The sequence below is a fragment of the Peromyscus maniculatus genome, chromosome 5, assembly GCF_049852395.1.
Source record: "Peromyscus maniculatus bairdii isolate BWxNUB_F1_BW_parent chromosome 5, HU_Pman_BW_mat_3.1, whole genome shotgun sequence".
Lineage (NCBI taxonomy): Eukaryota > Metazoa > Chordata > Mammalia > Rodentia > Cricetidae > Peromyscus > Peromyscus maniculatus.
In genome coordinates, this window is record NC_134856.1 from 27231092 (window position 1) to 27255166 (window position 24075).

The following is a 24075-nucleotide window of genomic DNA, read 5'->3' on the forward strand; positions in this document are numbered from 1 at the left end:
GCAATGAGTGTTTTTCAACAACCATGGTGGGGAGCAAAGAGAAAACATTGTATGCTCTGAGTAGAAACCTGTTTTTCAAAATAAAATGTTTATACCTTGAGCTGGGTGTGGTGATGCACAACTCTAGTCCGAGCACTGAGGAGGCAGAGGCAAGTCGATCTCCCTGAGTTCAAGGCCAGCCTGGTCTACAAAGACCATTCCAGGACAGCCAGGGCTGTACAGAGAAACCCTGCCTCAAAAAGCAAAAACAAACCAAAAATAAACAACAACAACAAAACTTTATACCTTCATGAAAAATCTTTAAGAAGCTCATATCCATCAGGAGGCAGAGGCAGGCGGATCTCTATGAGTTCAAGGCCAGTCTGGTCTACATGGTGAACTCTAGGACAGCCAGGGTTATGTAAAGAGATCCTGTCTCAAAAACAAAACAAAACAAAAAACCCACAGCAATGACAAGAAACCCACCTTCAAATCTCAAATTCAACATCAGCCAGAAGTACACTTATCCTTGGGCCATGGTCTTGGAAAGCCAGGTCACAGGCTCACGCCACTGGAGCAAATCTATTACCTTGAAACAGGGAACCAGGAGTTACCAACTCAGCACACCTCTATTGGCAGTTCCTGCAGCCATTTTCATGTTGGAGGAATGAATGGTGCAGCAATGACAGCTTTTGAAGGCTCTGTCTCCTCCATGCCCATTCAGGAGTCCCTAGCTGAGGGCTGAGAGAACAAGTGGAATTTCACACAAGAGACAGCACAATAAAAGGTTCCTATAAATTGTTTAAAACAACAGGAAGGAGCAGGATGGATAAACTACAATACACATCCTTGTCCTGGGTCCCAAGCACAACTGGTTTAGCAAGTGTCCTGTAGGAAACAGCCAGCCCCTGAGCAGTGGGGCTGTGCCGAGGCGCTGCCAGCAGCCCTGCGTGCCGCCCAGGGGAGGTTCCTGTTTCTGTGAAAAGGATCCTTTGCCCAAGCAGCGGCTGCCATATAGATTTTATTAAAGATGTCCTGAGAAACAGACGAAAGGCGTACCAGGAATGACTTAGTTTCCAAAGGTCATGCTTCTAGAAGTGTGTGCCCCAAGAGGTCCAAGCTCAGTTTGTGCCACATTGTTTATAGTTTAAGAAAAAGGTTAATTTGCTAACTTTTTTTTTTATTTTCTTTTGAAGGACTAACAAACATATTCCAACTCCTTGGAGAGTTGGCTGCCTACTAAGATAGCTGGGATGCCTGCTTTAGCTCCGTGACGTCTGTGTCTGAGGGTCCACAGGCACAGTTACCTACAGAAAAAGACAGAAAAAAACAACAGAACTGTATAAGGAAAGACAAATTCATCCTCATGCCCTCATGTCTACCACCTGGACTGTTTCTTTGTTCACTGTATGGCTGGGGAAACTGAGGCATGGCTTAGGCAAGGCCATACAATTAGGTCACTCAGGTATGGATGTGTTAAACACACGACTGACATTCTCTTGAAGTCCCAGTCATTCTCTTAAACCAATCAGGCAGAAACCCAAGGAACAGATGGATGCCCTAAAGGTCAAGAGACGCCAGCTTTTGTCTCATAAGAGAGGAGTAATCTGGATCCTGGGGTGTGTTCCCCTAGGAAATGTTGCTCCCAGTTTCCTGAAGGGCGAGTATGAGCTCCCAGGTAGACCATCTCCAGGAGTAACCAGGCTGTAAACATGCCAAAATGGACAGCGAAGTCCTGTGCAAGCAAGACGTAGCCTCATACTAGTTTTCCGCCTCGATGCCCTGTCTTCTCTCCTTTCCCCCTCCATGCTCCGGAATCCGACCTCTTATAAATGCACCGCCCACTCCCCAGTGCCTTGATGCACACTTGGGTCTAGGCAGCAGGACAGGTAAGAGGAAGGGGACGGAGGGGAGAGGGCAGGGATGTTCCAGCCTCTCCCCCCCCCCAGCTTTTTTTCCTGGGCAAATGCAGCCTCTGAGTACTTCGTGCACTGCTTCAGACTTCAGACTGCAGCCCTGCGGTGGTCATGGCCTGCTGCTGTCACTAGGGCCTGCACGATCCACTAGCTCCAGTTGTTCCTTCAACTTCACTCACCTGTCCTACCTACAGTCAGGGCTGGCCTGAAATTCAGCGTGCATCAGAGGCTGATCTTGGATCCCCAGTCCCTCAGCCTCTACCTCTCAAGCACTGGGATTACAGGTGTGCGCCACCACTCCCAGCTCCAGATGTCATTCTTTTATTTAAGATTTCCCGTGTGGGTTAGGAGACGGCTCCGCAGGTGAACCGGTTTTCATGGAAACACGAGGACCCAAGTTTGGATCCCTAGAGTTCCCGTAAGAAGCTGACTGTGCTAGAATAAGAGATGAAGAGGCAGGCAGATCCCTGGAGCTCAATGGTCAGCCAGCCTAGCCAAATCTGTGAACTCCAGGTTCAGGGAGAGACCCTTTCTCAAAAACCCAAGTTGGAGAGTGCTAGAAGAAAGGTCCTGTGTCAGCCTGGACACACACATTGCCCCCCACACAAAGTGAAGACTTACCATGTGAACGACGTAAGATGAATTTGTCTCTACCTGACCCCATTCATTCACCAAACACTCATGGAAACACGTGCCGGGTGCTTTGCCAGTCACTGGAAACAAGTAGAGATGTGTCTGACCCTGCAGCATTTACTAAACTTCATGCTCTCTTTAGGTTAGTTAACTTTTCTTTGTTATTTCCCATAAAACTGAGGTGACATTAAAAAAAAACACCCAAAAGCAAAATACAGGAATTCCCCAGGTGAACCAGGAACCCCGAGAACAGGGAAGGCTGCTCTGAGACAATATGAGGCCCTAGCTAAATGCTAAGGATGTCATTAGTCGATGACCAAAGGGACAAAGTGGCAGATAAGTCAGTTGCTTGGAGGAGAGCTGCGGTGTCCTAGAATCTGAGACCATCTTGGCTCTGTGGAAGTTCAAGGTGACCTTAGCCACCTGCTGTGAGGGTACCGCTGGCCTCCAGGCCAGACCCCCTCCCGGCCATGTTTCCTTGTCTCTCTTCTCAGGTCTCCTTTTAGCTTAGTCAGTACCATTGCTGTTCTTGGCTCCGAAGTCCTGGACTTTTGAAAATTTTATGACATTTATTAATTTGTATGTGTGTGTATTTGTACATATACCATTGTGCACATGAAAGGTCAGGGGACAACCTGTGGGAGCTGGTTTTCTCTTTCACCATATTATTAGTCCCTGGGATCAAACTCAGGCTATCAGGCTTGGCCGCAGTCACTCACCATTACCTACTAAGCCATCTTGCCAGCCCAGTCCTGTTCTTAGCACCCACAAATACTCACTATGGTATCCCTCCCAAACGTCCTTTCTGCTGAAGGATGATGAGCTATATAATATCATTCAATTCAATATTTGTGTACTATTTCCCAAGGTCTCCTCATTCTTTTATTCTCCTAAAATAATAGTCAACAAGATGAGAAGTAGTCATTTTTTCTCATTTATTTTTCAAGTTGTGAGCCACAAAACTTATGTGATTACAGTAACCTAGTTAAAAGACAGCAATAAGTGAATTAATTAGCCAATGCCAATGTCTTCAGTTTACAAATAGCTGGTTTTTATGTTGTTCCAATAAGAATACAAATGAAGTACCCAGAAGACTAGGGCAAATATGATCACCTTTCTGGGAATGTTTCTTTTGTTCATATAGTTCTTGAGGAAAAGCAATTTAACTTTCAAATAATTTACAAATTTTTAATTAGGATATATATATATATATGGCTATACCCCACACCCTTGGCTTTTCTCATCAAAGGTAAGGATAACCGTAGAATTGTGCTATCCTCTGTGCATTTGGACAGCATGGTAGTCAGCTTCCCACCACTGTAGCAAAATACCTGAGATGTCCTATAAAACGGAAGGTTTGTGTTTGATCACAATTTTGGAGTTGCCAGATTTCACTGGCTAGCTGCTGTTTGTGGCCTGTAAAACCTGTGGCAGAGACAAACCCTTTGCAACACAGCCAAGAGGATGAAGATGAAAGAAGGGGCCATAGTCCCAGCCTCCTCTGGGGTCATGCCCTTAGCGGTCTCAGACGGCTCACTTCCACTAGCCCTTAACCCGTGAGCCTTTGCGAGGAGCAGCTGACATGCAGATGACAGCAGGTAGCCTAGCTGGATGCCCATCACAGTTCTCGGGACACTGCTCCTGCTCCTGGTGGCTGGAATGTTCTTTGTGAACTTTTGGTCAAAGGGCAAGGTTCAAAGACATTTTTCCTGGGAACCGCTTCCAGCCCTAAGCCTAGACTCCCAGGGGATGAATTCTCATTTGCTTTCAAGGCTTGAGGAGAAGTTGGAATACACTAGCTCTGCTTTCCGGATCCTCATGCTGTGACCGTGGCTGTGACGTCTACAGCAGGAATTTTAGGCATTATGACATTTATTCCGCTAAGACCTTCAGTTAGAAAACATTTGCTGAGATTCTCATGATCTCTTCATTCCCATCCTCTATTGTTGTGCCTGAAATAAAATGAATGACCTAGAATTATTTGGTACTTGTCTGTCATAAATCATAATTCACAATGGATTATTTCTGAGTCCGTTTACTCTTAAGGAAAAGCATCATTCTGAATGTGGAATGCCTTCCTTTTGAGATGTCTCTCTCCCTCCAACAGGAGCAGATAGGAGGGGGGTGGGGAGAGAGCAAATCGTAGTTTACAAACTCTCCACATTCAGAAAGTTGTATTTTTACATGCAAACAAAATAACACAGAATTCATATAAACAAACTTGAATAATATTTAACCGAAGCTGGATTCTATGCTTGGGAAGACTAAAGCTGTGTAACAAATCTGGTTGTCTTCATCTCTTTGAATGAATGGCTTTAGTCACACTGTTTTAAGTACCTGTGTGACTGGGACTTGTTTGGAATGGCAGCTTGATGACTCACCACCGAGCACCTTCAGGAGCAGCAGCAGTAGTAACAGTATTCCATGCACTTCTTCCGAATTGGCCACACCACTTATATGTGGGAATATGGTGTGAACAAAGACTCGGTCGCTAGTCTCATGGAAAAAGTATCTAATGACAAGTCTTTGTCATTTTTTGAAAAATCTCATGGCAGCAAATACCTTAGGCTTTGATAGTTACCTTTGTTTAAAAATTAACAAGAAAACAATTAGTTTGGTAAATGAACAATTGAACACAGCAAATAATAACATGATATCTTCCTCTTTCAGATGCTTTGGTCAGAACTTGCATCTTGTTGAAAGGTTTGTTTGCTTTTTTCTAAACAAATCACTTGATTCCATTCTTGGTTTATAATTTGACCACTTGTCTAATGGACATCTTTGGCTGGGGTGGAAGGGATCCCACGCTGCTGAACCAGTCAGAGTGACCAGGCTCCATCATTTCCATGTCTTCCCATCTTTCAAGAGAAACAGGAAATCTGGATTTAATTGAGAAGCTATCAGGTTTGGGAGACACACAGACCATACAAAAACATACCTGCATGTTGATCTGTGGTTGTTTGCTCTCAATTTCCCCTAAAGATTTGCCCACAAATCACCATCGTTTACACATGGTTCTTGCCTGGTGCACAGAAGAACAACAGACAGAAAGGTCATCGTGATGTACTGTACTTTCACAGACTCTCATTTGTTTTTAATGTGAATTAGCAGCAATCTGGAGTAACTCCAGTGTTTTCATCCCTAGTAGTAAGCTTAACTGGAGAGATCTTGCTGTGAGATCATGCTGTCTTAGGGTCCTTCAAAATCTAGTATTCCCCTTCACCCTGTTAGGTTGGCTATCATGTTTTAGAAGTACAGTGAGGGTATGGAAGTGACAGGATTCCTGTGGACTGCTAGTGTGGATATAAAATAGCCCATACAAGCCCTGAAAAATTAAGTCAAATTGCTGTGTGCTTCAGTAATTCCAGCTTCGAGCGCAGATCCAAAAGAACTGAAAGCAGTCAGATATTTGTACACCCACACTCACAGCAGTCCTATTCACAGTTACCGAAAGGTAGAAACGGGGTCGACAAGATGGCTCATTTACTGCCAAGCCTAACCATCTGAGTTTGGTACCCAGAACCCACATGGAGGAAGGAGAGAACTAACAAACTTGACAAGCTGTCCTCTGACCTTTACACTCTCTGTGGCGCTATGTCTGTCTCTTTCTGTCCCCCGCCCCGCCCCCATGCCCTCTCAATAAGTGTAACGTTAAAACAAAACTACCAGGGCAGCTGCCCTTATAAATATCAGCTGTGGCGCACGCACGCACGCACACACACACGCACGCACGCACACGCACAAGACCTGTGCAAGCTAAAGCCAGACCGAATCCCAGAGTGCAGAGAGGAGGTGGGCGTGGAACTCCACCCCTAGCCTAGGAGCTGGTGGCAAATCTAGCTGCTGGGAAAGGAAAGGTCAGTTTTCCCTAAGAGTGTAGACCCCTGGTGAGTTAGCCAGGCTCCAGTGGAAGACCCAAGAATATGTGGGCAGCACAAAATGGCCTTGATGCGGGGAGAGAAACAAAAAGTTGGGTGAGCAGAGAAGCAGGTGTGGCTTTTCGAAGAGTTCAGGAAGGGAAAATGAATACGATCAAATTCATTGTATGAAAGTCTCAAAGAACAAAAAAAAAAAAGAAAGAAGAGAGAGAGAGAGAGAGAGAGAGAGAGAGAGAGAGAAAGAAAGAAAGAAAGAAAGAAAGAAAGAAAGAAAGAAAGAAAGAAAGAAAGAAAGAAAGAAAGAAAGAAAGAAAGAAAAAAAAGAAAAGTAAGTTGGAGCTCAGTGTGACTGCCCATGTGTTTAATCCCAGCACTTAGGAGGCAGAGGGAGGTGGGTCTCTTCAAGTTTGAGACTCCATCTAAGAAAAAGGTAGTAACAAATTAAACATCCACCTACAGACAGATGCATAAATATGATGAAGGATGGGCTGGAGCTATGGCTTAGTGGTGGAGTGCATTCGTGATGTGTGTGAAGCCCAAGGTTCACAAAGAAATGAACAAACAGAAAGGGAAGGAAGGAAATCCTATCACGTGTGACAACACGGACCTTGAAGGCACAGTGCTACACAGAGCAAAGGATACAAGAAGCAAATGCTGTCTGGTCCCAATTATGTGAGAAATTCTGAGTAGTCGAGTTAGTTGACAGAGCTAGAAAATGGATAGAAAAACAGGGCTGAGAAAGACGGAGAATTAACAGTTCTTTAATGGAGGAGTTTCCATTTGGGGAAACAAAAGTTTCTAGAGATAGCATGTGCATAACAATGTGAACATACTTCAAGCCACTAAGCTCTACCCTTAAAAGTAGGTAAAATGGGCCGGGTGGTGGTGGCGGCGGCGGCGGCGGCGGCGGCGGCGGCGGCGGCGGCGGCGGCGGCACACGCCTTTAATCCCAGCACTCAGGAGGTAGAGGCAGGCGGATCTCTGTGAGTTCAAGCCTAGCCTGGTCTACAAAGCGAGTTCCAGAAAAGGCACAAAGCTACACTGAGAAACCCTGTCTTGAAAAACCAAAAAAAAAAAAAAAAAAAAAAAAAAAAAAAGTGACTAAAATGGTAAAGTTTCTGTTATTGTCTATTAATCATAATAAAAGAAGATAGGAAAAAAGAAGTCAAGCGTCCCCATCCTGTGTTCCCCGAAGCTCTTGAGCATAGGTTGGCTGTCACCCGCCCGCCCTCCAGACACTGCCAGAGCAGTGCTAGGACTTCCAACCTCCTCCGTTTCCTGCTGCTCTCCTGCTAGAGCACACCCACTCTCCTGAGGAGTGCACTCCGGTCAGACTTGGTGCACAAGCCAGAGGCCAGGAGCAAGACCTATCTGCTCTGCACATTAGACCCTCTGGGAGGCTGCCCTCCACCGCACAGCTGGAGCGTTGCAGTGTTCATCACGTGTCCTTGGGGGCTTCCCAGGTTGTAGGTAGTTCTAGCATCTTCCATCTGCCTCACTGTCACTCCGCTTTTTGTCGTATCACAAATACCTGAAATAACTATGTCATAAAAAGACAAGTTTATTTGGGCTTCAAGTTTTGGAGTTGCCGCATCCCATTGCCCTGGGTCTGTGGCAAGACAGAACATCGTGATAGAAGCTCGTGGTGGAGGGAAACCATTGAGCTCCCAGTCAGGACACAACAGTCAAGAAAGAAAGGAGACCAGGGACCCACACACCCCAGAGGGCCCACCCCCGTGTCCTGACTTCTGCCCCTCCGGGTCCACTGTGCAGAGCACCCTAGCACCCAGAGCACTGCACTGGGGATGACAGCTTTAACTCAGAGTCTTTGAGGACCAGTGATGCTTATTTGGGAACAATGGAAAACTTTAAAGGAAAGGACCAGAGGAAAGGCAGTCCCCAAGACTGCTCTTCCATGGCCAGTCTCCAAAGGGATCTGTTAGCAATACTTCAGTTTCTTTCTGTTTGGATTTGAGTTCCACAGAAAATAGTAGTTTATAGTTGAAAAAAAAAAAAAACAACCCTAAATATCGCTTTCTTGTTCACTCATGATCTTTTTCATCTGGAAGCTGTGTCCACTAGAACCAGGTAAGACTCAAAAATGGAGCTACTGAAAGAGGCTGTGTTTTTATGTCAACTTGACACAAGCTAAAGTCATCTGAGAGGAGGGAGCCTCAATTAAGAAAATGCCTCCTTAAGATCAGGCTGTACACAAGCCTGTAGAGCATTTTCTTATTTAGTGATTGACGTGGGAGGTCTCAGTCCATTGTAGGTGGGGCCATCCCTGGGCTGGTGGTCCTGAGTCCTATAAGAAAGGAAGTTGAGCAAGCTATGGTGAACAAGCCAGTAAGCAGCTCCCCTCCATGGCCTCTGCATCAGCTCCTGCCTCCAGGTTCCTGCCCTGCTTGAGTTCCTGCCTTGACTTCCTTTGATGATGACCTGTGATGTGGAAATGTAAGCCAAATAAACCCTTTCCTCCCCGGGTTGCTTTTGGTCATGGTGTTTCAACACAATAATAGAAATCCTTACTAAGATACTAAAACAGAGGTCAGGAGATGGCTGAGATTAGGTAAAGTGCCTGCCGTGTAAACATGAGCTCGAATCCACAGCATCCATGTAAAAGCCGGTTGTAGGGGTATACGTCTGCAACCCAAGTGCAGTGGCATTGCGTGAGTCAGAGGCAGGCAGATCCCTGGAGCTCACTGGCCAGCCAGTCTATCCAAACTGAAACACACAGTCTTAAGAAGATGGAAAACAATTGAAGAAGATGTCTGAGTCTGGACTCTGGCCTCCATGGACATGCACGCAGACATGTCTAGGCGTTCTCCCCATACACCCCCCCCATACACACACACACACTGAAGAAAATGAAAGATGCTAGAACAACAGGCAATTCCACTTCCACACCTTCTCTGGCCTATGTCTTTCTGAAAAGCAAATGTCATCTCACAGTGTTGTCTTACCAGTCTAAATTTGGGGTCCTTTGTTGTTAGTAGGACTCTCCTTTCCCTTAGATATCATTAAAACCAATTGTTCTTCTTCCTCTACTCCCCCTACCCCTGCCCTAGGATACATGGGCTCTTTTATATTATGTTTCACTTAGTATTTGTGTACACAGGAGAAGGTAATAAAAAGTGACTTCCTAAAGTAGTTCTGGCAAAATCCTTGAGCCCTTTGACCCCCCCCCCAGACTTTAGGGCATCCTAGCATTTCCTCCTAGGGGGAGGTGTGTTTCCTTGCTCCAATAGCTACCTTTACAAAGGTCCTTGAGGTCTCAGAATGCTGTTCCCAGCTTGGCAGCTCAGATTCCAGTCCTACCAGGTCATGTTAAATTCAAATATGCTCCATAGGCAATGAGAGATGACCTCAATTGTCTCCCCAAGATGTAGGACAGCAAAGGGGCCATGAAGCAAGTGGCCAGGTTCTTCCCATTAGCTGCTTTAAATATCACGGATGTTAGTACACGGGCAGCCATGAGCACTATCATAAACATTATGAGCTCACAGCTCAGTGCAACAAATCCTTCCTGAAATATTGGCTGTGGCTGAGAGATTCCTGATTGTGCTGGGTATGGGCATGAGGTAGGCAAGCCAGTAAGAAAGGTCATTTGCATCCAAGCCAAAGTCCATTCGCCGGCAGATGTGTTACTTCTTATTATTATTAGCCATCATGACAACAATCTGTAGTTTTATGGCGTCTAAATATTGCAAAGTGCAATATTCACTCTGAGTTATTCTTTCCCATGGTGGAAACGGGACAGTCAGATGGAAACAGTCAAGCAGAAGCTTACGTTGAGATGTAGGCAAACTGGTACCCACAAGAAGTCATCTACTTTAACTGCTGGAAGATGAAGAAGTCAGTGGAAACTTTTTTCTGGAGATGGCCAGTGATCTGTCCCGGACTCCTCTGCTCAGTTTTGCTCTTCTTCCAACAAACTCATCTTTTCCTGCTTCAAGCACCCAGGCCTGCATTCTGACTTTGATGGACTTTCTGTCTCATTCAAAAATTAAATTTATATTTTGTGACTATATTTGTATAAAGTAAATGTATGAATATTACACATTAAAACATTTCCTTTGGCCTGAAAATTACTATCTTTTTCTGGTCATAGGAGAAATGAAAACATTTTGTGAGTCCCTGAAATATCACAAGCCCTACATCTTCAGTCCTCATGGAGAAGTTTGCTCTCTCTGGAACTTTGCACATGTTTTCTCTGCTTGGGATGCCCTAATGCCAGATGGTTGTTCAGGGCACTGCCTGGTTCGATGCATGCTTCTGCAAAGAGGGAGGCTTTCTGTCATCACGGTATCGAAGGCAGACCACACCCAACTCTTCCTTTCCTGTGATCATCTCTGTTACCTGATGACTGTCCCCCAGGAGATGTGAGCAAATATTAAGTCACCCCCGAAGGGGCGCAACAACAGACTCACCTCTATGTTACTGAACCAGCGCACTGACTGAGGTTGCTTGTAGGGACTTGAGTGCCCCAGAGGCGGCTTCTTCGTGGAGAATCCCACCCAGTGTGGCAAAGATTCAGGGAAGCTGTACCCATGGAGCTCCCTGCACAGCCTGCAGGAAGTTCTCCACAGCCGTCCTCTCCCCTGCACAGCCTGCAGGAAGTTCCCCACAGCCTGCAGGAAGTTCCCCACAGCCTGCAGGAAGTTCCCACAGCAGTCCTCTCCCCCTGCACAGCCTGCAGGAAGTTCCCCACAGCAGTCCTCTCCCCCTGCACAGCCTGCAGGAAGTTCTCCACAGCAGTCCTCTCCCCTGCACAGCCTGCAGGAAGTTCCCCACAGCAGTCCTCTCCCCTGCACAGCCTGCAGGAAGTTCCCCACAGCAGTCCTCTCCCCCTGCACAGCCTGCAGGAAGTTCCCCATAGCCTGCAGGAAGTTCTCCACAGCAGTCCTCTCCCCCTGCACAGCCTGCAGGAAGTTCCCCACAGCCTGCAGGAAGTTCTCCACAGCAGTCCTCTCCCCCTGCACAGCCTGCAGGAAGTTCTCCACAGCAGTCCTCTCCCCCTGCACAGCCTGCAGGAAGTTCCCCACAGCAGTCTTCTCTCCTCAGCAACTGCTTAGTACTTTTTGAAATCTTGGGGCTTGTGATGAAGGTAACTTCCTGAGATTCTGGAGCCTGGTAAATCATGTGAGCTCTCTTCCTCTCTTCAAGGAGGGTGCTTCAGCTTGAAGGAAATAGATAAAACAATAATTTGGTAACCCATTGCACATTTATATATATTTCACTTTGACCAACTCCTCCCACTGGAATAAAAGAGCTGACACTTAATTACTCTGTCCGAGTCCCCAAAGGACCAAGTAGACAGTAGATACTCACATATGGTAGTGATACTTCTTCTGTATCTCAAAATCTTCATCCTTTGATGCATCAACATGATGAGAAGTGACTGTAAAGGGAGAGTACTTCCTGGCTCCAGCATCAAAGCTCAGGGAAGATCTTGAAAAGGCTTGAAGCCTGGGAGTCCCAGTCCTTCCCACAGACCCCCGCCTTGGTCGGGATCCCCTTCATTCTCCTGTTCCGGGCACACCACCTTTCCTGGCTGTCACTCCTCTTGTGGAGCTAAGACGTTGTATTCCTCGTGCCGTCTCAAGGCACAGACTGAGCACTCCGGAAACCACTGCTGCTCTGTTAGTGAGCGAGATGAAGAGAAAGCCTTTTGTTTGGATACATTATCACATGGGATTAATGAGGCTGCTCTTAAGAACATGGAGAGTCCTTACTAGGGAATATTTGTTTGACAGTCAAGGATGGAAATCACTTTCCACATGAAGGAGAGAGTTTATACATGGAGCAGGCATCCTATAAACAGGTTTGCATTGGAGATGCAGGTACATGTGACTCTCTGGATGCAGGTTAGCTGGCTTTCTGTTGCTGTGATGAATAATATCCTGGGCATTGTTCTGGGCCTGTGGTGTGCACCACAGTGGGGGCCCAGGTGGAGTCATACTGCTCACACCACTCTAGGGAGGTGAAAAAGAAGGGAGAGCATGGACACAAGGTCACAGTCTCCTTCAAAGACTGCCTCAGTGGCCTAACCGCACCAGGCTCCTCCACCACCTTAGTGTCCACCTGGGGACTAAGTGTTTGCATGAGCCTTTGGGAATGTTCCAGATTCAAACTACAGCATGCTGCAAAGTTCTTTCTTGAGGAAAACGGCTTAATGACTCTGGGAAGCCCAGATCTTAGCAGGTTCCAGGCCTTCCTTCCATATTCAGGGCTCTAGAAGTGGCTTTGGAACTTGGTTTTCTCCATCTCCCTCGTAGGCACCGCTCTCCTGAGGAAGCTCTTATCCCAGGCTTATCCACTGCAGCAAACAGCATGCTCTAACCTATTGTTCCCTCAGATTTAGCATGAGGAGTGAGAGAAGCTTATTTTTAGAAGTTTCTGCTGGTCTTACAGTGTCTCAGCTCCAAATCAGCTAGCTGCGTCACCTTGACCATTCATAGTCCCTAGAAAGTGTGGCAATACACCAACCATCATAGGCCTCAGTGGAAGCACCAAGATTGAGTGGACCAGCCCCCCCAACTGCAGTTACAGGAAGGACGGTTATGGACACTGACTGGCCAAAAACCAAATGCCCCCTACACTTGGCTCCGGAAAGAACGTAATGGATTAGTTTGGCATTAAAGGCCTGGACTTGAACTGAGAGGATGCAGGGAAATGTGATAAACATTGGATGCCCTAGGGAAAACTTGAAAAGATCCATCCTTGAGTCTGAGCACTGGGTGTGGGTGTCGTTACGCTCACAAAAGGAAGGCGTGTTTCCCAGATGAAGCTGTTGTGAGGAGTGGATGCTACCCATGGCTCTTTCTGTTGGGTTACCTTAAGCAAGTCATTTCTGTGAACAGGTTGGACAGTAGCCAGATGTCTTTCTGCCCAGGCTCAAGTACTGGACAAGAGAGCTTGGCAGGGATCCTTCCCTTCTCTCTTTTTTATGTGTTTGCGTGGGCATATACATGTGGCATGGGTGCACATGCGCACACAGGGCCTAGATGGTGACAACCTTCCTTGGCTGTTGTCACCTTGTATTTTGAGACAAGACTTCTCACTGAATCTGGAGTTCACTGATTTAATTAAACCAGCTGGCCCATGCACTTCGGGGACCCACATGTCTCTGCTCCCTCAGAACAGATGTTACAGATGTGTCAGTGTGTTGGGCTTTTACATGAGTGCTAGAGATCCAAGATCAGGTCCCTATTCTGTGTCTAAGGACAGAGTAGAGACAGAATGGCCGCAGTCTCTTGGCTGGTAGCTACAGCTCACCCGAGGCCTCCAAACTGCTCTCGTCCAGCCTACGCTGGGACCAGAAGCACGAGGACAACCCTTTAACATCCTGCTAACCTCTCTGCCTGGGCTCATATGGAGCATAGCTCACACCGGAAGACACAGTACCACGATGCTCTTTCCTACAACGCTCCAATGGTTTCTTTTCCATCAGTAACAGGTTCCGATGGAGGACTGGCCTCTCTCAGGAGAAAAGCAAAGTGTGAAACAGAGTAACTGAGGAAATCTACAACACACACAGCTCCTTTGGTGTGACAGAACACACATCTGTTGTCTTTTGATCAGGTAAGTGGGCGAATGTCAGGGAGCGCTTTACTTCCTTAAGAGATTTATCTACTTTTTCTTTTTTACTTCATGTGTATGTTTACTCACTCGCAGGGATGTGCATCATGCATGTGTCCAGTGCCCACAGAAGCCAGAAAAGGGTGTCAAAGACCTGGAATCGGAGCTATGGATGGTTCTGGAGCACCCTGTGCATGCTGGGAGTTGAACCTAGATCTTTTGCAAGAGTAGCCCATGCTGCGCCATCTCTCCCTTCCTTCACTGAAAAGGCAGACAGAGCACGCACCTTAGCTCACCAACTAGATTATACTGCAAATATCCGTTTCCCTTACCATGGAGGGGAAATGATGTTTAGAATTTGAGACTCAGAGTTCTACTCTGATGCCCGATGAGACTTCTGTTACTAAGTTTTGTGAGTCTTCTCCGTGATTACCCATTCTTGCCTTGATGTTCTCCCTCGATCTGGCCCCTTATTGCCACTCTTAATACCAACCTAAAAGACCACAAGGAAATGAAGGGATGACTCCAAACTCAGAAACCTTGGGATGCAAAATCCCAACACCAACTTGGACAATTCAGCCTGTTCTCCCCTCCCTTATGAATGAATGAACTCAAGGATGAGCTGCATTCCATCTCACTTATTAATGTTTGATTCTCTGCATCCTGATCTTTCTCTAACGCTGCTCTAAACACAGCAGCTTCCTGCAGTTCTCAGTTCCAAAGCCTCTGGCAGGACCTCAGAATCCCTTCTTCCAGCTGCGCCTTCCTCTCACTTGCTCATGTCCATGAGGAATCCCCCACTCCAGGGTGCAAATTTGGTCTCCTATTTCCTCCTCCTTTAGGAGGCCTGGATTCGTTATATCACAATCCTCTCACAGACCTCTCCAAGAGCTCCTACTCCGGTGCCTGCTCTGAGGCAGGGGCTCCCTTCCTTGGACTCTGACTTGATGGTCTGCTGTCTTCTCCTTCTTCGTGCCCACCGTGTACCTCATCAGCCTCTTTACATTCCTCCCGTCACCACCTTTCACTCGGCAGAGCACATCCATCCCTCCATGGCTGACTTCAGCTTCTTCATCTCTTGTTCGAGTGTTCTATTAACAATACCACAGTCTTTGAACTTCTTCACCTCTTGGGCTCTGGGACAATAATCACCTTAGCTATTACTGTCATTTTGGACAGTCTTCATGGTAGTTATTATCTGAAAATGGCTCCCAACAACTTTTTTCTATCTATACATCCATGCTTCTACACACAAAAAGAATGATTGGGGTGGTGGTGGCAGATGGGTGGTACTGGCACCAGTGTGCAGACTGGAGCTTGAATCCTCATAACCCACATAAACACTGGGTAGGTCTGATGACTTGTCTGTAACACCAGCTTCAGGAGATGAAGAGAGGGAATACCCCAGAGCAAACTGGCCAGTGAGACTAGCCATATCAGTGAGCTCTAGGCTTGATTGAGAGACCCTGATCTAATGAATAAGAAGGAAGAGTGACTGAGGATGATTTCAGACATCAACCTCCTGTTTCTACTTGCATGTGGACACATTCAACTGACTTAAGCATGCACATGTTAAACTGTGGCTACCTGACCACACAAATGCCAACATATATTGAAAGTTGAGCACACATACATGGAACACACACACACACACACACACACACAGAGAGAGAGAGAGAGAGAGAGAGACAAAGACAGAGACAGAGACAGAGAGACAGACAGAGACAGACAGAAAGAGACAGAGACAGACAGACAAATTATTTCTTTTCTGTAGGAATCTGGACTGGCCTTCAGGACAAGTGTAGTGGGAATGAGACAGGCTGGAGCTCCTGTATCCTCTCTGGGGGATCAGAGGCCCTGTGAGAAGTCCACTGTGAGGAGGCCCACACTGGTTACCAGGGAGGCCTGAGGAGAGAGAAAGGATTGGTTCCAGGCTGCTCCTTCCAGCAGAGGCTTCAGTAGTGAGACTGAAGGAACCATTTCCTTAAACAAAAACCTGCAGGGGTAAAAGGAAGAGTGTGCTGTGTATGGTCATGTGATGCCCCGAGTGTGGGGTGCAGTGCCATGCCGAGGTAAACAGATGGCGTCGAGTGTGGCTCTCCTTTCCTAACATTTGGACTTGTCTCTGGTTCTCCTACAAGTTCCTCACCGCCGACATGCCCACCTCCAGCTTTGAGGGAGGCCGTTGGAAGTCACAGTTACAAGCCTCGTTCCCTGAGAAACTCGGACCCTTGGAACACGTTCATGTTTCACATGCACGCCTTTCCTTCCACCACGGTAACACTGTGCTCCGATGGCCGCTCATTGCACTCACCTGTGTAAATCCTGAGCACGGCGTCTGTGCTTGCTCACGTCACCTGCCACCCACGCACGCTCCATTCCAGTCCTTCAGGAATATGAAGCAGACAGCACATACACATTTCAGGGCTACAGCAGTGAATGAAGTGATAGTCTTTCCGCCCTGTCTTTCGAAGGCTTCCTTCTGAGGAGGAGCCCAGGGACGTGGCTAATAACGACCACTGAAATTCAAATTTATAACGTCGAGTGTGATTTGTGCTTTGAAGAGAAGCAGAGTTCTGAAGGTGAAGGTCGTCTCCCCATGAGCTTTGTTTTCACAGTTAGGGTGAGCCTGAGCTGTGCCCCGCTTTTGTGAGTCCAGAGATGCCACCAGGCGGGGTGTGGGTCTCCCGTTGGCCGTGACAGTGGCCACTTGTCCAGTGTGTGGTGCTGATTCTCTCATTCTGTCCACTGTTGTAGTCCTAGCTGCTGTGTGGAAAGACCAAGCTGGCACTGGTTACGGGTTTGCAGGGGAAGTGCAGTCTTCTGGCTTGGACAGGGGAGGGTTGGCGCCTGCTCCCCTGCTCCTGCTGCACCTCTGCTGCACTGCTGCTTTGGTGTCTCCTTGCATCCAGGCCCCAGTCCAGCAACTTAGCTTATGCTGGCCATCGCCTTGACACCAGATGCCGGTGGTTGCCTTTCCTTCCAGAGACGCCAATCCTTCCGTACAAGATTCAAGTTGTGTGTTTGTTTAAACTGAATCATTTCAAGGGATCAGTCGGACGACTCAGTGGCTAGTGGCACTTCTTGCACAAGCCTGACAACCTGAGTTCAATCCCTAGAACCCATGTAAAGGTGGAAAGAGAGAACTGACCGGGAAAGGTCATGCTCTGATTTCCACACGGAATGCCCTGACTCCACCCCATACCACCTCCCACAAAGACATTCCAAAAATCTTAAATTTTATTTAAAACAAAGTGTGTGTGTGCACATACAGTTGTCTACATGGTGCAATGTGGAGGTCAGAGGATGATTTAGTTTTTAAGATAATTCTTTTACTTTGCACTGTGCTCATTTGAATGCATATGATCTTCCTCACGTGACTGTGAGCAATGTGGCATTCACTGCTCATGGTTGTGTAACAGCACCAATATGTGGTGAGGACGTTAGTGAAGACTTCACAAATGTGTGTGGAGGGACTTGGTAACATGGCGCTAAGAGGCAGGGGAGACGTCACCCTCAGAGGGGCGTAGGCAGAGCTGTGGGTCGGTCCGCACTGTCCTAAAGTGTTCAGGACAATGCTGGACAAGCTGGCCACCCTGCAATGCCCAGCCTCAGTTAAGTCATGGCCCTTGTGGAAGTCCATGTGCACCCCTGGAGGGGTGTGACCCAACATCTCAACCTTGGGAGGACAGTGGGATTTAGTATCTAAGCACCCTTCAACCCAGCTGCTTCCCAGTGTGACCTGCTGGTGGGAAGTCCACCACAGTGATTGCCGGGGGGTGGCAGCCCTGGTGTGACCTGCTGGTGGGAAGTCCACCACAGTGATTGCCGGGGGTGGCAGCCCTGGTGTGCAGGGCTCGAAACTGGAGAGCTCTTTCGAGTTCTTCACTGGCAATCACTGTTGACTCACTGCAGCCCGGGAAGTCAAAAGGGAAAATATTTACATTGTTCCATAGATGGATCGTAAAGATTTGAAGGAAATTAGGTGAGAACATTGAAAAAATTATTTTATTTATCTTTTTTGTTTTTCAAGACAAGGTTTCTCTGTGTAGTTTTGATGCCTGTCCTGAAACTCACTCTGTAGAGCAGGCTGGCCTCGAACTCACAGAGATTCCCCTGGCTCTGCCTCCCAAGTGCTGGGATTAAAGGCATGTGCCACCACCTCCTGGCATATTTGAAAATATTTAAAAATGTAAATAGTTTTTTATTTGTTATATTTTAGTGCCTTCAGAATGCCATAGCAAAATACCTTAGGGCAGGACATTTATAACCAACAAAAATGTTGCTCACAGTTCTGGGCACTGGGAAGTCATAGAGCAGGTTGCCAGCAGAGGTAAGACTGAAGGCTTCTCTGCTGGCAAGGGGGTGCCTCTCTGCTGTGTTCTCACACAGCAGAAAGGGGAGAAAGCAAGCCAGCTCTCCTCCACTGGCATTGGGCAGGAATCTCATCCACGAGGGCGGGGCCACATCTCTTAGTACTCTCTGTCACGTTGGGTGTTAGGTTTCAGAATACGAACACTGTGACCATGGCATATTGCTTCTATTTCATAATTAGAGTGTTTGGAAGGGAAGCCCTGGGGAGCTTCCCACGATGAAGGTGGAGGGACCAGGTTTGAACTTGGGGATGGATGGGTACCATCATCCCTGACATAGTGTAGCTGGAGGAAAGGCATGAGGGAGAGCGGAGACGCGTGCAGAGCAGGAGGTCCACACGGGGGCCACTCTGAATTTCTCACTAGTTAGTGCTGACAGTGGTTCCAGGACCCAGAGGCTCCCGAGAAGTCTAGGGAAGGGTGAGCCGGCCGGTGGCTGACAAGGTCAGGGGCAGGTTTGCAGAGGCACAGCTGGGAGAAGAGAGCCATCTCCTCCCCTTCCTTCCCTTCCTCTTCCATCATCCTTCTCAGCCTTCTTCCGCACACTGACCGTAGTACAGCCAGTTTAAAACATTAGTCTTATTACTTGTGTTTAGTGGATTCAATGTTGCTTTAAAAGCTCCAGAGTTGACTCCTTTGTCTTTTTTATCTTTCAAAACCGAAATTCTTAGTGAAAGTGTTTTCATTTCCTCACAGCCGATAATTATTTTTTAGTGGCTCCGCAGTGACTCTGGTCGGAGCAGAAAAGCTCCCCACTCTGAGTCTGTTCCTACACTGTGTAAAATATGTGACTTTAATGACTCTCCTTCCACAGTCATTTATTACATCGAGTGTCACATTCGATTTTTATTTCCCATGACACTTTTGGGTGAGGCAAAATCTCTTTTGACCATCTTTCTCACAGTGCTCCTGGCAGCTAAGAGCTGGAGCTCCAGGAGTCTCGGCCTCCTGCCTCTTTAACTACTGAAGAGGTTTGGACTCAAGGCGGCTTCGCCTCCTCCAGTGCCTGGTTCCCTTTGAGTGGTTGTGATTATTCTCATCAATAATGGATTTCTTTAAATTATTGCTCTGGTCCTCATGCTGTAATTTAATTTGTTCCCATTCTCATGATCATGCCCTCACCACTTATTTATTATGAATACCTCACTCAAGCATCTTTTTTTTTTGTATGCTTCCGGGAATAATCAGGACCACATCTCCATCCTTGGCCTACAACAAGTGAAGGATTAACCCACTGCCATTTCTCTGTTTATTGATGTCTGAGCCAAGAGATCATTTCTGAAGTTGAGTTTGAGTATTTGGCTCTGCTGTTTGGAGTTAATTGACGACATGTCTAACTGACTTATTATGTCTCTGCTGGTTGGGAATTGTTTGGTTTTTCAAAGAAGCAAGGGATATTATAAAAGTATAGAATGGTCCTAGACTTTCAGAAGTTATCTTTATCTTATTTCATGTGATTTTAAATATCAGCCATAAAGTCAAGCCACTATCTGGGTTTATCATTCAATATTTAAATATATTCTTCCATCTAGGCAAATCCGGCTGTTGATTTCATAGAGCTACTGGAATGTTTGTTGAATTCCACATTAATACAAGAAATAATTCAGGACATAATTATATGGATTTTAGAGCTATCCAAACCAGATATGTGGAAATATTTATTCAGTTTAGTCCACGGTTCTCCATCGAGATAATATTAACCGGAAGCTAGTCCAGAGTGAAGGACTGAACAAGGCCGTTTTCTCATTGCGATGTGTTCCATCCACCACATCCAAAAGCCTTTCCTCCAAGAGTCACAGACTCTTGGTTGATAGTGACATTGTGTTACCTCTCCCCATCTTTACCTGCCACAATCCTCCGGCCGCCAAGTAACCCTCTGACTTAGAAGGACTTCCTCTCCGTCACCTTCCTCTCCCTCACTTCCTGCCGTCAACTAGGCTGACTGCATTTCTGTGTGAGAACACAGTAAACACCCCACCTCATGCTTCCTTACTTTCTAAGAGGCCGCCAATCTCAGTCTCGGTGTGGATAAACCTCGGGGACTTTGTTATGACCTGAAACCACACCACCTCCACCCCTCACTGTTCTCCTCTAGGACTCAATCTCCGGACCTACGGGCTCTCATTCTCTTTCTCCAGAGGAGTCTTATCTATCCCACGGGCTTCTGTGGCCAATTACGCATTCAAGTCACTCATGAGTTTGTTTTCTGTGTCTCTTAATCCTCTTCCAAAGCCCAGAAAAATATGTCTGATTACATAATAATAAAATTAATCAACATTTACAAGAAAGTTATTGAGGGGGTATGCAGTGTTATGATTTATTACATGGGGACCCGAGGGTATCCCTCGCACGCAGGGAACCATGTTGGCATGCTGGGCAAGAGAGGATATTAACATGCAATGTTTCAAATACTCCACACATGTGAAGTGATTTATAACCCTCTGGGGTAGGTCATTTTTAAGTACTGGATTGTACTCAATCTCAGTTGATATGACCCAGCAATTCCACTTAAAGGAGGGACTGAAATAGGTATTTACATACACATGTTCACAACAGCACAATGCACAACAGCCAAAAGCCCAGACACTTAAATGTCTATCAGTAGCTATGTGGTATGCACATATAATAGAATATTATTCAATCTTGAAAAAGACACATGCTATAACACAAAAGAACTTTGAAGATATACTAAGGGAAATAAGCCAGTTACAATACAACAAATATTACACAATTCACCTTTATGAGGTGTCTAAGGCGGTTCCAAAGGCTACAAGGAGGGGAGATTAGGGACTGACCGTTCAGTGGACATAGAGTTCTCAGGGGGAGGATGAAAAAGTCTTGGAGATGGGGAGTTATAATAGTTGTAAGCATTATTGTGTGATATTTTGTTTGTGTTCTGACAAAGCTTGCCTGAAGATCAGAGGGTGGAGCCAACCACTAGTTAACCAGAGAGGCCAGGCAGTGGTGGCACACACCTTTAACCTCAGCACTTGGGAGGAGGAAGCAGGAAGATTAGGAGTTCAAGGCCACCCTGGCCTACACGAGTTTGAACCAGTCTAAAAAAGAAACAGAGCCAGGTGGTGGAGGTGCACGCCTTTAATCCCAGCACTAGGGAAGTGGAGACAGGATCTTGACCTATTCAGACTGAGAATTTGTAGAGACAGGGCCCCTGATTTGGTCTGAGAATTTATAGAGGTAAGAATTATTTAGTGGCTGGCTGCTCTGCTTCTCTGATCTTTCAGCTTTCACCCTCAATATCTGACTCCAGGTTTTCATTGTTAAGACTAATTACTACCACACTTCATAAGCATACTTCAAGCTACTGACTGCACACTGAAAATTGTTAAGAGGGTAAATGCTGGAGAGATGGCTCATCAGTTAAGAGCACTGTCTGCTCTTCCGCAAGACCTGGGTTTGAGTCCCAGAACCCACATGGAAGCTCATAACCAATTGTAACTTCAGTTCCAGGGGTCCAGTGCCCTCTTCTGGCCCCTGAGTGCAGCGCACATGCACACGGTGCATATATGTACAGGCAAAGCATCCGTACACATAAAATAAAAATTAATATTTGTAAAAGGGGAAATATTATGATAAGTGTATTTTAATAGAAATGAATTTGAAAAGATATCAAGAATATCAATTGCAAACAAAAAGTAGTAAAATAATTGAAAAACGTGTCATAAAATGTATTATCACTGAGCTCTGGAAAAGATGCTGAGTGGTTAAGAGTGTTTACTGCCCTTTCAGGGGATCCAATTTTGATTCCCATCCCCCATGTCTGGTGGCTGAAAACTGCCTGGAACTCCAGCCCCAGGGGACTACTTTCCTTGGCTTCTTCAGATACCTGCATTTATGTGCACATACCAACATACAGATAGACGTGTGTACACATAATTAAAAATAAAATAAATCTAAATTAAAACATATACATCATCTTCTTTATTACTAGGGAAAAGAATGATTAAATTAAATAACAGGGCATTGACTTATTCATGAACTCATATACATAAAAACTGAATCCTCTGGGTGAATTGTTTGGAGTTCGTGGAGTGTGCAGATGACATCTAATCATTTCTGCATCATTCTCTGAGCTCTGGAAGCATCCCCCTCTAACCCAAGAGAAATCCTCCTTCCTTCAAGTCCCTGTGAGACAATCTCACACTCCGGTCATCTTCTTTCTCCAACATACAATGTACCTGACACAATAAAAATGACAAGTTACAAGGGCTAGAGGTGTAGTGCTGTTGGTAGAAAGATTGTCTAGCACTCATAAAGCCCTGGTTCAGTCCCCAGTATCAAACAAACTGGATGCAGTAGTATACACCTGCAATTCTAGCACTCAGGATGCTGAGGCAGGAGGATCAGAAATTCAAGACTATCCTCTATTACAAAACAAGTTTGAGGCCAGCTCGGGCTACATAAGACTCTGTCCTCTTCCAAAATGACCCACTGTAAAAACCTATGATCAGCTGGGTGTGGCAGCATAAACCTTTAATCCCAGTACTCTGGAGGCAGATGCAGGTTTATCTCTGTAAGTTCGAGGTCAGCCTGGTCTACATAGTGAGTTCCAGTATAGCCAGACGAACATAGTGAGACCCTATCTCGAAACACTGAAAAAACAAAACCCTTATGATCAAATGGGCACCTGTGGAGACATAAACACATGTTGTGACTGCAGTTTGACCAATAGCAGTTAAAAACAGGTCAGAGGAGTTAAAATGTATATCGTAAAACTTCCATCTTCATGAACATGAAGTAAAGGTGTTTTCCCCGATTTCTCCTGCTAAGTAAAGTTGGACATTATGAACCACACCTAACCAGAACTTCTCCTAACAGAAAGGCAATGATAGCAGAAAGATTGTGTCACCCAAAAGTGAGAACAAACATTGTCAGCAAATACATATATAAATACAATAGACTTGCCTCCTTGAGTTTTCTAAATTATGTTTCCTGGCTAAAGCCAAAATGGTAGCATTGTCTGGTGTGTCTAGACATATACAGAGGAAACATCCAAGGCAATTATATTAAGCCGAGGCTTTAAAGAAATCTAAATGGAGATAAGGTTGTTATACTCATCCAATTGGGTAAAATGGTGATAGTAGTAGATTGATGAGTGAATGTGTTACATGGCAACTAAAATAACCACTAAAAATCTACATAAAGAATCAAATTCTAAAACTTCTAACAAGCTAAAACATGTCCAATTAACCCAGAAGAAGGCAATAAGAAAAAAAAAAGAAAGGAGTAAAAAATAGAGAGAACAAGCAGAAAACAATAACAACAACAAAAAACAAACAAACAAACAAACAAAGGGAAGGCTGGGGAGCTGGCTCGGCTGGAAGGAGGATGCACTGCCCTAGAGAGGACCCAAGTCCAGTTCCCAGCACCACAGCTGTTGGGTGGCTCATGACCTCCTGGAACTCAAGTTCCAGGGCATCTGACACCTTTTCTGGCTCTCATGAGCACCTATACTCGACAAGCACAAACTCACATACACAGACATATACATATTATTAAAATTAATAAATCCTTAAAAAATAAAGTGAAAGAATTTAACACTTAAGTAGTTATATCAAATGTGTATGATCTAAATATAACAATTACAAGATGGAAGTCAACAAAATGGAATGAAAATATGACCCAACCCTGTGTGTTCTACAAGAAATGTATTTCAAATATGAATCAGGGTAGAAAGTAAAAAGATATAAAAATACA